This window comes from Caretta caretta, chromosome 1 (assembly GCF_965140235.1).
Source record: "Caretta caretta isolate rCarCar2 chromosome 1, rCarCar1.hap1, whole genome shotgun sequence".
Lineage (NCBI taxonomy): Eukaryota > Metazoa > Chordata > Testudines > Cheloniidae > Caretta > Caretta caretta.
Genome location: NC_134206.1, coordinates 127558950 through 127573006, shown reverse-complemented (window position 1 = coordinate 127573006; position 14057 = coordinate 127558950). Strand labels below are relative to the sequence as shown.

Here is a 14057-nt window from a genome sequence, read left to right as displayed (position 1 = left end):
CTGACATGAGCTGTGCCCTGGGCTTTTATCCCCATGTGGCTGTACTGTATAACAACTGTCTGTCCTAGCAAATATAACTCTATAGTCTGCTATTCATGTAAAGGGCTAATCTCTTTCTGATTACTCCTAAATTAATTAAGACACATGGAATGTCTGTGTTAATTGCTGCTATACATACACAGTATTATACAAACTTCTTTCTGTAGCAATTGGACTGATTTTGTAGTTTTTTTTAAATACATTTAACTATTCTTTGTTTTGCTTTCAGGAGGGAGAGGGCTTTTCTTGTTTTTGGATACCTCTGTATGCTTCACGTCAGTCGTCCAGAAAAGAGAACAGTGCAAGTGTGACAATCTTCCATTTAGAAATCTAGCTTTCTGCAGAGGTAAGGACCCAGTTCTCTCCCAACCCCCCGTCCCTTATAGCAGCTGTATCATAACACATCACTGTTCATTTTTAAAATTTTAGGCTATTTTAATTTTTTATCTATTTGTAATTTTCCCTCCCTTTTTTTTATTTCCTAGATGTTGCCTATATAAAGATGCTCACTCTTTGTAGTTTCCAAAAGATGGAGGTAACAGCTTAGCAAGAAATATCTTGCTAAGGATGTATCCGCTTCCATACCCCTCCATTGCTATGGCAATTGGGAGTCTTTAGGGCCACATGTTTGCCTCTGTTCTGGTTTTTGGGCTACCTGAGCTGTCCAAAAAGGCCAGAAGACTTACCCACAGGACAGCTGCAGACTGACATAGTGAAATGGAATCCCTGAGATGAATCAGTCATCATAGCCAGCTCTGTGACACACATTCTTGCTCCATAAGGGATAGGAAGGTGCAGGGCCAGGGTGTACAATATTCCAGAGGATCTTCTGCAATTGCAGTTAACAGGAGACTACTGGAGTTGGAATAGTTTAAGGCAGCCTTCAGACTATCTTAAATTATTCTGTGGGTTTTTACAAGCCCAGGAAAGGAAAGACCCCTTTCCTCAGTTGCAGCAAGTGTGATCTCTGCTCAGCAGAGAATTCTGGTCCTCATTAAGTATAACTGAAGAGACAGTTCAAGGCTACAACTTGCTACAGCATATACACCCCTTGAAGATCATGCTTGGACTGCATTTTATATTCTAGATTCTAAACAAAAATCTTCTCAAACTCCTTGTCTCCCTAGGATAACACCAATATAGTGAGGCACAAAAGGTAGTCCTTATTGATCTGAAAATAGTCTATCTGAAGTTGACTGAAATCTGGTTTTGTAATGAATTATTAAACGTGATTGAAAATAAGGTATTAATGCAAACCAAAAAATAAGCAAAAGAGGAAAACTTATTCTATACTAGGTGAAATAGTCAAATCTAGAAAAAACAATCCTGGTTAAGGCAAACGGAAATACATTATCAAACCATTCACTGTGATGACGAAGCAGTTGATTATGACTGTATTAAAATACAATCTTTTTTCTGTTCATTATTTAACTTTGAATGAAAACTGGCAGCAAGCTTCACCAATCAGGAGTGCCCTTAACAGTATACTTTCATCAATGCTTAATGCAATGGGCATTGTCCATGACTGGGGCCCCTAACCCTGATGCATTACAAAGCCTCAAAGACATCCCAAGCTGAATTGTCTCTGAGAGATGTATGCATTTATAATTACTCATCGCCATAGTAGGTAGGCAAAACAAATGGTGCTAAAAAATTAACACTCAGGGTTTATTTAATCAAATAGGATAATGCTAAATACGTTCAGGTGCCTTTCAGGCTAATGAAACTGGGGTGGGAACACATCGCTGGGCATTTTAAAGAACAACTGAGAAGAAAGTTTGGTTCTAGATGAGAACTCAATTACTGTTGGGTTTTGCTTCAGAGTCATTTCTTTTAGAGACACACCAACACAGGAGTTTTGTTTTTCTTGGAACTTCAAGCACACCTCAGCATATATTTTGAGTTTCTTTGCAGCACCACTGTGATCCACAAGGCAATATTAAATCAGTCCCTTAAAGCAGAAGAAAATCATCCTGCTGTAATCTGAAGATTGGATTAAAAGCAGTAGCTCTATTTCTTGAGCTGTAAGGGCATTTCCAGTAACTGGCAATAGTACTAGTGCATATGTTCTCAGCATGGGTACCTACCCACTGGAGAGCAAAACTGTCACAATATATTGCTAGGTAAAGTGGAGTGTGAACAGCACATTAAAATGGGTTACAAAAGTCCTTGTCCAGTGCTCCTATGAATTGTCACTCACAGCTAAAGACCCAAAGTTTGGTGATGGATCGTTTTAACAAAATTTTGCTAGAGCTTGAAACTATAACTTAATGTCACTATCTGCTTCTTAAAGAGCATGAAATGTATCCATAGGAAGGCTATTTCTGTATGTCTGTTTTACTGAACTATGCTTTACTAAGCAGTCAAATCTTCCTGCAGACGCATGCATTTGATCTGATAGATTTTTAGATATGAAAAATTGTTATAAAGCCTATTTTCAAGTATCTACATAGCTTTCCAGTAGTTAATAAACATCCCTCCTCATTTTAGCCATTATTTGTACTATTGATGTTTATTTGCCTGTGGAAGATGATGGATGTTAAAACAATACATTGTATGTTATTTAATCTGTTGAAACCTTACTTATTTTAATAAACTGACTTGGCAGTAGAGCAATTTCAGTTTAACAATGAGATTTCAAAAATGAGTGAAGCTTTTGAGGTAAAATATTTTACTATATAAGAGACAATGAACAACACAATTTGTATAAGAGGTTCTGGAGAGAACAGGGTGGTACCACTTTGATTGTTTTTGTTCTGTAAACTTTTTTTTTTCTCCTCTTTCTAATCTCTGGCCAGAGCTGTAGCTAGACATTCTTTGGTGTGTGGAAATTTAAATTGAATAATAAAATAAAAACATGGACTGAAAGGTGTATTAAGAAAGGAAGCTCTAATCAATCTCAAACTTTTCCGCCAAAGTAGTGAAGACATGCCATAAAAAAATAAGTTGCGGGGGGAGGGGGAAAGTGTGGAAGTATCAGACATAAAATGTCTAGCGAGTATGCATAAAACATCTACAGGAAGCAACTTGATTATTTCTATTGTTTCATAGATCTGCATAGATCAGACAATTTAAAAACAGGTCTTTGCCACAAGGACTTCAAATCTAAAACAGACCAGAGAAAGCGGGGTGTAACAGGAGGTTGGGGAGGTGGGGTGAAGGAAGAGTAGAGTCAGGATTTGTTATAATTTACTATATATTTTACATCACTCAAAAGTGTGCTAGGCACTTAAATGAAAGATATGGTCCCTGCCCAGAAGAGTTTACAATCAAGGTTTTATACAACACATGTGAACATGACAGAATTGTAGGAAGAGGATATATTACAGCTGTACAATAAGTTACTTGATTAAGGCTTGTGTGCCTCTAACTTGTTCTGTTTAATAGGTTTTATTCCTATGTTTACACTAAATAAGAATGATCGCAATGAGAGTGAATATTAATGACATGTTTGTTGTGGATACCACCATGTGTCACATTTTGTTCTATGTCTTTTTTTGGTTTCTAAGGAACTGTTCATTCTTCAAGAAATATCCCTGTGGGTGCTCCACTTCAGATGCACATGTGTCCTTGAGCTTTAGATTGGAGCTTTTCAGTAGCAATGCCTGTTCAACCTGCTCATGTACTCTACACATCCTCACGCACTGTAGTGAGGATATTTGGGGCTGCATGGTTGAACCGCTCTCAGTTCTGTCTCAACCGCCTTTAGCCTGAGATGGAATGTCCAACGTGCCTTCTTTGCTTTATTCAGAGTTATTAGATAATTAGATGGCTGTAGTTTTGTTTAGTTTGGATTTTGTGTTTTCCCATCTCAGGGGTTATTTTGGACTTCATTATCTGGGATATGCCAGGATCTCCAGGCTTTAAACGTTGTCTTTCCTGTCAGGAAACTATCCAGGTTTGTGATGTATGCTCTTGGTGTCTTTGGTGTTTGGGGGATACCCATATACCAGCAAAGCGTAAGATCTGGTCTCATTCAAGATCAAATCTTAAAAAAACAGGGAAATAAAGTTCAAGCTCTTGATGATGGGAAAGCACTAAGATCAGCTTCTGACCCAGGCTCCAAGAACCCCCCTGTACACCACCTTCAGAGTACACTTAGTGCCCTGTCTACCTCCAGACCCTGATTGCTAAGAGCGTCCAAGGGTAAGACTGTTGCTATCCCATCCACCTCTGGATCTTGGTCACCAAAAGCTTCAGGGAATGCAGCATCTGCATCCATGTCTGTGGTTCTGAGAGCCTCTCATATTAAGTTGATGAGTACTGACAAGGGGAGCAGGACTGCCAGCTCTTCAAGAAGTCTGTTACCAGAGACCTTAGGTCCCAAGGGAAGTGATATTGAGACTCCAAGTGGATCTGGTACCACAAAAATGCCTAAGGCTATTTGTAAGAGTCACACTTCTACCAACAGAAACTCTGTACAGAAAACCTCTTCTGCTTCAAGTGGTCATGTCTGTTTGAGTAGACATTCCATGTGAAAGAGGTCTGCACCAACAGACACTTTGATTCCCTCAGTACCTATTCCGGTGGCCCGGACCTCCGCATCTGAGTCCGAGTCTGGGCATACTCATTTGCTGTGCTCAGTGCCTGCAGTACTGATGCATACTAGCTAGGTCCCTACCTCAGTACTGACGCCAACCTACACAGGATTGCATTCAATTGCTTATGTTCCTCTGGTACTGCAGGAGTTTAGGTACTCAGGAAACCTCTTTGTGTCAAATGAGCTGGAACCTCCTTTACTTACTGGCACTGTGCCCCTTTCGGTACCAAGATTTTCTGGGTCACCAATCCACATTTTTGGTTGAGATGTCCTATTTCACAGACTTCTATCCTCCAGGGTGGATAGTTATCACCTCCCTTGGAACAGGTTGTGGACTCCTCTGAAGCACAGTTTTCTGTTCACACGTCCCCTATCTACTTAGCGAGACATTACTCTCCTGCATATACGGAGAAACTGGAGAATAGACTACATGTGACCGGTGGTGTCTGCCTCCTCCTATGCTCTATGGACCCTCTCAGAGGCCTGTTTGGGATCCCTGGGCCCTGTATTGTCAAAAATTTCTAAGGACCCCTGAGCACAGACAGTCCCTTTTTCCTGTGCCTTCACTCCCTTCTCACCAACCAGAACCTGTAGAGAAGACCTTTGAGGAGCAGGTGGCATAGGCTTACAAGGAGGTAGCACCTTACACTAATATTTCTTCCATCATCGCTGGATCAGGCTGTAATGTCTCCATCTTCTATGGCAGATGACTTTATACAGTTCCAGAAACGGATGAAGCACCTCACAAATACATCTCAAATTACTCTAGAGGAGGTCCAGGTTAGCCATCATAAACTCCTGGATATTTTACATATCTCACCTTCTGCATGTCTGGCACTCCGTGTTAATGAGACTTTAGTAGAGCTTGCTACAGTCATCTGGCAGACTCATGCTACGGCACTCCCTGCTTGCAAATGTGCTGATAAGAAATACTTGCTTCTGGCCTACGACTCAGGGCTTTTACATTCACAGCTGAACTGCGATTGTGATGCAATGAGAATCTTGGCTCCAGCTGTCCGGCTTCTCAAAGGAAATACAGAGTACTGTCCATTTGGTCACAAGTTGTTTTTAGAGTCTTCAGATGACTTGCTTCACACCCTGAAGGATTCCAGTGCCATACTTAGATCCCTTGGGATCTATACACCTGCAAATAAATGAAAATTTATCAGGCCTCAAACATCACAGAGAGCTCACCCAGCTTATTTCTCTAATTTTCATAAACTGTCAACGGACTAAGATACTCAAAAAAGAAGCCAGCTGCTCCCATAGCTACCTCATCCCAGCTATCCATATAATCTGAACGCTAGTTCAGATAGCGTGTTTGGGAGTGCAAGCAATCTGCTCCAAAGGAATCTACTGCTGCACTATCCCATCTGCCTCCCCTGCCCTTTGGATGCTGTCTCTCCCAGTTCCAGCCTGCACAGTAGAGAATAACACCCATTTGGGGGTCATAACATACAGTTATCCAATCCATTTCACCACCTTCCATCCCTCCTTCACACTCCCCTTCCCCATTCCTTTTCAGAGACTCACCTCACAATCATTTGCTGAGACAGAAAGTCACCTCTTTTCTATGTTCAGGGGCCATAAAACCAGTTCCAGTCCAGCAGTGAGGAAAGGAATCCTATTCCAAGTACTTTCTGGTCCCCACAAAAAAACAGGTGATGAAGAGCAACATTAGCTCTCAGGTGTCTAAAGAAATACCTGAAACAGCAGATATTCAGGATTGTGATCCTGGCAGCTATAATTCCCTCACTTTGCAACTCTTGACCTGCAGGACACACATTTTCATGTCACAATTCACCCCTCTCACAAGAAGTTTCTTCATTTCATAGTTGACCACAACCCCTTCCAGCTCCATGTGCTCCCCTTTGGCCTGTCCTCTGCTCCAAGGGTATTGTCAAAGATCATGGGAGTTGTAGCTACCCACCTACACCAACTAGGGATAAACCTCTTCCCATATCTTGACTTAGTGGCTGATCTTACCAAGAGGTTCTGTTAGCAGTATAAATTACAATGTCTCTATTCCACATTTTAGAACTCCAATTCAACGTTAAAAAGTCTGCCTTGAAACCAGTAAAGTGGATAGATTTCATAGGAGTGTCTCTGGAAGCCATGAAGCCTACCAATGGGCAAGTTTGTGATCCTAAAAAAAATCTCATTTCAGGGATTCAGATAAGACCTCAAACCTCAGCAAGAAATTGTCTCCAGCTATTAGATCATATGGAAGTTTATGTCTTCATAATCCAACATTATGCCAGATTACATTTTTAATGCTTCCAGGGATGGCTCAGGACAGTTTATTTACCAAACAAGCACAATCTGGACAAGCAGATGTCTGTTACCCATTGGATTCTGGACTCACTCAGCTGATGGAAGGACCCATCCAAGGTCTGTGCAGGAGCCCCTTTTGTTCAAGTTCTTCCTACCATTGTTATAACAGGAGACACATCTCTCTTTGGGGGAGGGAGGCACATCTAGAGTTGCATACTACCCAGGGCAAATGGTTGTCTACCAATCTTTTAGAGTTGAGAGCAGTCAGAAATGCTTGCATTCACTTCCTTCACCTGATCAGAGCCAAATCTGTAGATATCTTGATAGACAATGTGACCTACATGTTCTGCCTCAACTCTCAGGGCAGGATGTGCCCCCCCCCCTTACTTTGTGCCAAAGCGATAAAACTATGGAACTGGTACATATGCAACCAGATAGTCATCTCAGCTTCTTAACTCCCAGGTATACAGAACACCACAGCTGATGACCTCAGCAGTTACTTCTCCCAAAATTACAAATGGGAGTTGGATTCATGAGTCCTCAACAGCATATTTCTAACCTGGGGTTTTTCCAGAAGTAGAGCTTTTTCAACCCCTGCCAACACAAAGTGCAAGAAATTTTGGTCAAGGGGGGATTAGATTGTCCACCACCAGGGAATATCTTCCTTATTTCATGGACAAGGGGTCTTCTTTATGTTTACACACCAAAACCATTACTTTTGAAAGTACTGAACAAGATCAAACAGGACAGGGCCAAAGTCATTTTAATTGCACTGACTTGTCTGAGCTAAGTTTGGTATTCTTGCCTCATTTGACTTGCTTCTCTTCTATCACTGAGACTTCCAATCAGTTGCCATCTGTTGTCTCAGAATGACAATAAGATTCTTCACCCAAATCTTGAAGTTCTGCAACTTCAGGTCTTGCTTCTTGATGGTTTTCAGGGATAGACACTTCCTGTTCAACTGAGGTACAACAAGTATTGTTAAACAGCAGAAAAACCTCTGCATGAAATACCTCCAGAAATGGAAGAGATTTCACATCTGGTGTACCTATCAACAAGTCTTTCCTTTTCATTCTTTTCTTTCCATCATCTTGGACTACCTATGGGAATTTAAAAGAACAGGTCTTGCTATGTGTTCTGTCAAGGTTCACTTGATGGCTATAACAGCTTTTCACTCATTTGCAGATGATTTTTCAATTTTTGCTCACCCTACAATGTCAAGATTCCTCAGGGGACTAATTAATCTTTCCCCACAGATTAGGGAACCTACTCCAGTATAGGACTTCAATTTTGTCCATAACTGCCTTATGAAACACCCTTTTGAAGGGTATTCACTGCTTCACCCATCCATGACAACAGCTTCCTTAGTGGCCATCACTTCTGCCCAGAGGGTCAGACAACTGGGGGCTTTAATAGTAGACCCTTCTTTTACAGTGTTTTTTCAAGGAAAAGCTATTGTTGCTATCACATCCCACGTTTCTACTTAAGGTTTCTTCTGAATTTCATATTAGCCAGACCATTCATCCTTCTAGTCTCTCCGTCCCCCAAAACCGCATCAGACGAGGCAGGAATCAGCTTTCCATACTGTATTGAATCTATATGTCAGAAGGGTGTTAGCCTTCTATCTGAACAGAACCAAATCTTTCTGAAAGTCTCCCAGACTGGTTGTTTCAATTGCAGACTAATCTAACAGATTTGCAGCCTACACCCAGAGACACTCAAGAAGTAGCTCTTGGTGTCCTATTTCTTGTTATGACTCTGCCAATATTGAACTTCTTTCTACAGTGCGTTAGCTCATTCCTCAAGATCTCAATCTATTTCTATGGCATTACTCAAGGATGTTAATTTTGCTATAATTTGAAGAGCTGCAACTTGGACTTCGGTACATGCTTTCTGCAACCACTATGTTTAGTGGATGCCTCAAAATCAGATGCTGCAATTGGCAATGCAATTCTATCTTGGGTATTAGACTCTGTTCTGAAGCTTCTTCCTCCCTGTGGGGATACTGCTCAGGAGTCACCTGAAGTGGAGCACTCATAGGGACACTATTAAAAAGAAAAAAGAAAAAAAAAAAGGAGAGGTTACTCACCTTGTGCTGTAACTGAAATTCTTTGAGATGTGTATCCCAATGGGTGCTCCACTAACCATCCTCCTTCCCCTCCACTTCCGAGATCCTCTGCAGAGCTCTGTGGGAGAGAAGCAACTAAAGGTGGTTCACCCATGGAGCCCTATATACAAGACATATTGGGCTGCATTAGTAAGAGCATTGCCAGAAGATCGAGGGAGGTGATTATTCCCCTCTATTTGGCACTGGTGAGGCCACATTTCGAGTATTGTGTCCACTGCAGAAACAATGTGGACAAATTGGAGTGAGTCCAGCGGAGGGCGATGAAAATGATCAGGGGGCTGGGGCACATGACTTCTGAGGAGAGGCTGAGGGAACTGGGGTTATTTAGTCTGCAGAAGAGAAGAGCGAGGAGGGATTTGATAGCGGCCTTCAACTACCTGAAGGGGGTTCCAAAGAGGATGGAGCTAGACTGTTCTTAGTGGTGGCAGATGACAGAACAAGGAGCAATGGTCTCAAGTTGCAGTGGGGGAGGTCTAGGTTGGATATTAGGGAAAACTATTTCACTAGGAGGGTGGTGAAGCACTGGAATGGGTTACCTAGGGAGGTGATGAAATCTCCATCCTTAGAGGGTTTTAGGGCCCGACTTGACAAAGCCCTGGCTGGGATGATTTAGTTGGGGTTGGTCCTTCTTTGAGCAGGGGGTTGGACTAGATGACCTCCTGAGGTCTCTTCCAACCGTAATGTTCTATTATTTCTATGATCCTCAGGATGTGTAGAGTGCCCACACTTGGTGAACGGGCACTGCTACCAAAAATCTCTGATCAAAGGTACAGGGGGCACATCTATACCTGAAATGTGCTGCCTGATTTAGGAGGTTAATATTATTATTTTAGATAATATGGGTTATAGGGCTCGCCACTTAATCTGATCAGAAGCCAATAAGGTTCTTGTCCAGAATCAGGCTACACAGAGTTGGCAAGGACCCTCGGGATGTATGACAAGGATGCTCACACTGAGACAAATGTAGCCTTAAAGACTTTTATTGAGATAAATGGAATTGTTATGACATTCTAATCAAATGGTAAAATAATTTGAGTTACAAAGGCAAGAATATTGTTCTAGAGATACATGTGATATTATATACTATACTATAAAGCTTTTGATTACTATGCTCCTACTCTTCCTTGATAACCTGGGGGTAGGGCCCTACCAAATTTATGGCCATGAAAAATGCTTCATAGACCATGAAATCTGGTCTCCTACTGTGAAATCTGGTATTTTGTGTGCTTTTACCCTATACTATACAGATTTCACAAGGGAGACAGCGTTTCTCAAATTGGGGATCCTGACCCAAAAGGCGGTTTTGGGGGGGTCACAAGGTTATTTTAGGGACATCATGGTATTGCCACCCTTACTTCCACGCTGACTTCAGAGCTGGGCAGTTGGAGAGTGGCGGTGGGTGGTCGGGTGCCCAGCTCTGAAGGCAGCAGCGCAAAAATAGGATGGCAATATGATACCAGGCCATCCTTACTTCTACATTGCTGCTGCTGGGGGCGGTGCTGCCTTCAGAGCTGAACTCCTCACCAGCAGCATCTGCCCTCCAGCTCCTCAGCTCTGAAGGCAGCGCCGCCACCAGCAGCAGCACAGAAGTGAGGGTAGCAGTACCGCAATCCCCCCTACAATAACCTTGTGACCCCCCCACAAATCCTCTTTCGGTCAGGACCCCCTACTATTACAACACTGTGAAACGACAGTAGCTCATTCTCACTTTTTTTATTTCAGTTATTTTGCTTCTTTCCAAGTTCTTTGTGGTGTACCTGTTAAGTTTAAAAGTGGGTATGAACTTAGGTAGACCCCTACACCAACCTCTTTTCAATGTATCTTTTATTTATCTATGTTAAAGGTCGCAAACATATATGGACCTGATGCTTTAGCTCATCACCATCTATCTAGGTGAAAGGTCCCAAACATATGTACGCTAACTTTGCCTTAGCTCAACATACAGGACCTACGTCCCTTGCGTTACAGCCAAAAATACTCTAATATCAATCTGTAAAGCTCTTATAATAAAACAAAGGCTCAAACCCATAAGAAAATAAGAAACCCGTAAGAAAAGATATTGAGGCAAGCAAGCAGGCTAGCCCTATAGACTACCAGCGGAGCACCCATAGAGACACCCATCTCAAAGAACCCCACTTATTGCACGAGGTGAGTAACCTCTCCTTTCTCTATGGAGGTGTGTATATATAAGGTTTGAGGTAACAAAGATAGGAAAGCCAGCAAGATTGGTGAAGTGGAATGGTTTAACATGAGTAATATAATACTCACCTTGAAAACAGAGTTTCCTTAGGGTTATAGGTGATAGACACTCCAGTTACAGGATTCTGTTCTAATTGTAGAGAAAAAATGTGTAGGTCCATCAAATGGAGAGCATTTAGTTTGATTTTTTTTAATGTTAACGTATTAGTAACAGTTGAAAGTAGAAATGTAATGAATAAATGTTGTATTATCCTAGTACCAAACGCATGCATAGTGTTTGTATAAATAACTCCATTTGTAGTTAGTGAATTTTGCTGTTCAGTCCGAATGTGCCTATTTTCTATGATTATAAATATTCAGAACTGTTATATTTCTGATTTTAAATTGTTAATGAAAATTCATTTATTCATTAAAATCTGAATGGGGAAGAAACTCTACTTATTAGCCTTCTGATCAATTTAACACAGTGTTCCCCTCCCAGTGCTCCCATTGAAATTTAGGATAATTCAACCTATTTATAACTTTTTTTCCTCTCTAAATCTTGGTTGATTTTAGGTTGGCGGTACTTCGAGGAACTAAAAAGACAAAAGCTTCAAGATTATGGAACCAAACAGTGAGTTTTAGAACATGTGTTATCCAAAAGATTTTTTTTCCCTTGCATATTTTCATCAGGAATAAGAATGCACTTTAGCGTGTGATCTACTGAAAAAAATGCAAACCACCTTGAAACCATGCTTAAGTCATTATACAGAAACACAGTTGCCAGAAAGTTATTACATTTACTGGCTCCTTTTAACTGTCAACTTTAAAGAAACCCAAGCTTTATTTTCTTATTTCATTTTGGAAGTACTTATTTTATGTTCAAGTTGTAGTGTGTTTCTTTGTTGCCCTGAAGGCTATATTCAGTGGAGTTCAAATCTGTTTTATTTTATCAGTAAATCCTTGATCTGTACATCTCATTCTCTAGGGTGTTCTGGCAAAAGCAGCAATAAATTACAGACTGAAACAATACGTTCATAAAGCAATATAAAAATGCCATGAACAGAAAACAGACCAAAGCCTACCAAAAATGAAAAAAGGCCTTATCATGCTGGCAGGTTTTAATGGATTTTCAGTAACCATGACTAAGTTAGTAAGAGTTCCTAAAGCATGGGGCTGAGGACATAAAGTCATTTGTCCCATTGATGTCTTTTGTTTGTTGTACCCACAGATCCTCATCTTGCAGGCTTGAATTAGAGGAAGTCAGTGACTTGGAATGTAACCAGTGATAGTTGGGAAAAACAACCAACCCCCCACCTACCACCACCATCAGTGAATCCATCTGCTTTTCTCCAAATTTGTCTAATCCAAATGAAATTTTTCATATCAAATATGTGTATCTGAAATGATGAAAGCAGCATCACAATGAGTCATCTACAACAATCTTTCTCAAGCTTTTTTGGTTGGCAACCCCTTATTTGAATTCAGAAATTTTCATTACCCCTTTACATTTGCTAGAAAAGAGTGTCAGTGATGATGATAAGATTATATAATTTTATATGTTTGTGTGTTTCAAGAGGTTGACAGAGAATATCTTGAAGGGCAAGTGTGTGTCAGGAGAGAGGAGAGTGATTTTTTTTTTTTTTTAGATTGTAATATTTTCAATGCTTCATAACCCTCTTGAATGCTTTTTGTGATGCTCATCCCACTTTGCACCTGGGGTTGCAGTGGTTGATTAACTCTGACCTAAAGAAATAATTGAATTGCCTGTCCCCTGCAAAACATGGCCTATATATGTTGGCCTTTATTATTACAGAGTTTGCATATCATTCCTGGTTAGCTGAAAACTGGATCTTGGGAATTGCCCCAGAATATATTTAACTGAAAACATTGAGAGACTGATGTTGTTTCCTAGTACTTTCCCTTCTCTAGTAATCCTCTTGTTTGCTCAGCAATTTATGTATATCGGTAATAACATCTGCTCCTGCATCCTCCCTCAACTGAAATACAGATAACGAAAAGGATGCTTGCCAATGTCAAGAAGGGATCAGCCACTGTTACACAACAGAACCTGAATTATTTTTGTGCCTTGGACAATTTGGGGGGGAATGTTCTCCCATTAAACTAAACATTTTAAAGAATAAATAAACAGCGGAAGTACTATAAAAGTATGGTCCAACAACTTTTTCTGTATTATTTGCTTTTAAATAAAGTAGTAAATCATTCAACTGTTTCAGTCAGGATTATTTAATTCCTGACTGTTCTTTACCTTGGCGCTCAAGAGTCTGATCTTCAAAAAAAAAGTCCAGGAAAACCAAGTCATCATGTTCAAAAGTCCATATGTAACCAGCTTCCTGTTCGGAATGGGGAGATTTAGAGCTCTCTTCATGTGACTTGGTTAGTATTAATATCCATTGGCAATCCCTCAGTCAAGGGATATACAGACTGTCCTCCTCTTATAAAGCAAAAACAACAAAGTTACATTCAAGTGTCTATTTTAAAGACCCCATTCGATACTGGACCATGCCCAGGACTTCAGACTCTGTGCTTCCTGCCCATGATCCTTCTCGGTCAGCAGTGACCACCTGTACTGCCTTGGGAAAGTGCACGTCATGTCAAGGTGCAGTATCTGTTGATCATTCTCCACCCATATCTGAGAAGGGCAGGAACTTTGTCTCCACAAATACCTCATGGAAAAGGCCATAAGGCTCCAATCTTCAGTCAATGTTGCTGATGTCTCATTGATTATCTGGGGGGGTAGAAGTTGCATGATCAAATCTTAAATCTGTTTACACTGCAGCTGGGAGCATACTTCGAGCTAGCACGCTAAAAATAGCTGTGTAAGCCAAGGGTAGCCTGGGTAGTGGATTAGACTAGCAGCCTGAGTACACTCCCCTA

The 14057-nt window shown here is 40.9% G+C and overlaps 1 long non-coding RNA gene across 1 annotated transcript; it reads left to right on the top strand.

Annotated features, from left to right (window-relative positions):
* The first annotated feature begins 271 nt into the window (after positions 1-271).
* LOC142070194 (uncharacterized) lies at positions 272-13342 on the top strand. The gene is made up of 3 exons (XR_012666199.1): positions 272-385; positions 11736-11793; positions 12391-13342. It is a non-coding gene; the product is annotated as an uncharacterized LOC142070194 (long non-coding RNA).
* The last annotated feature ends 715 nt before the right edge of the window (positions 13343-14057 follow it).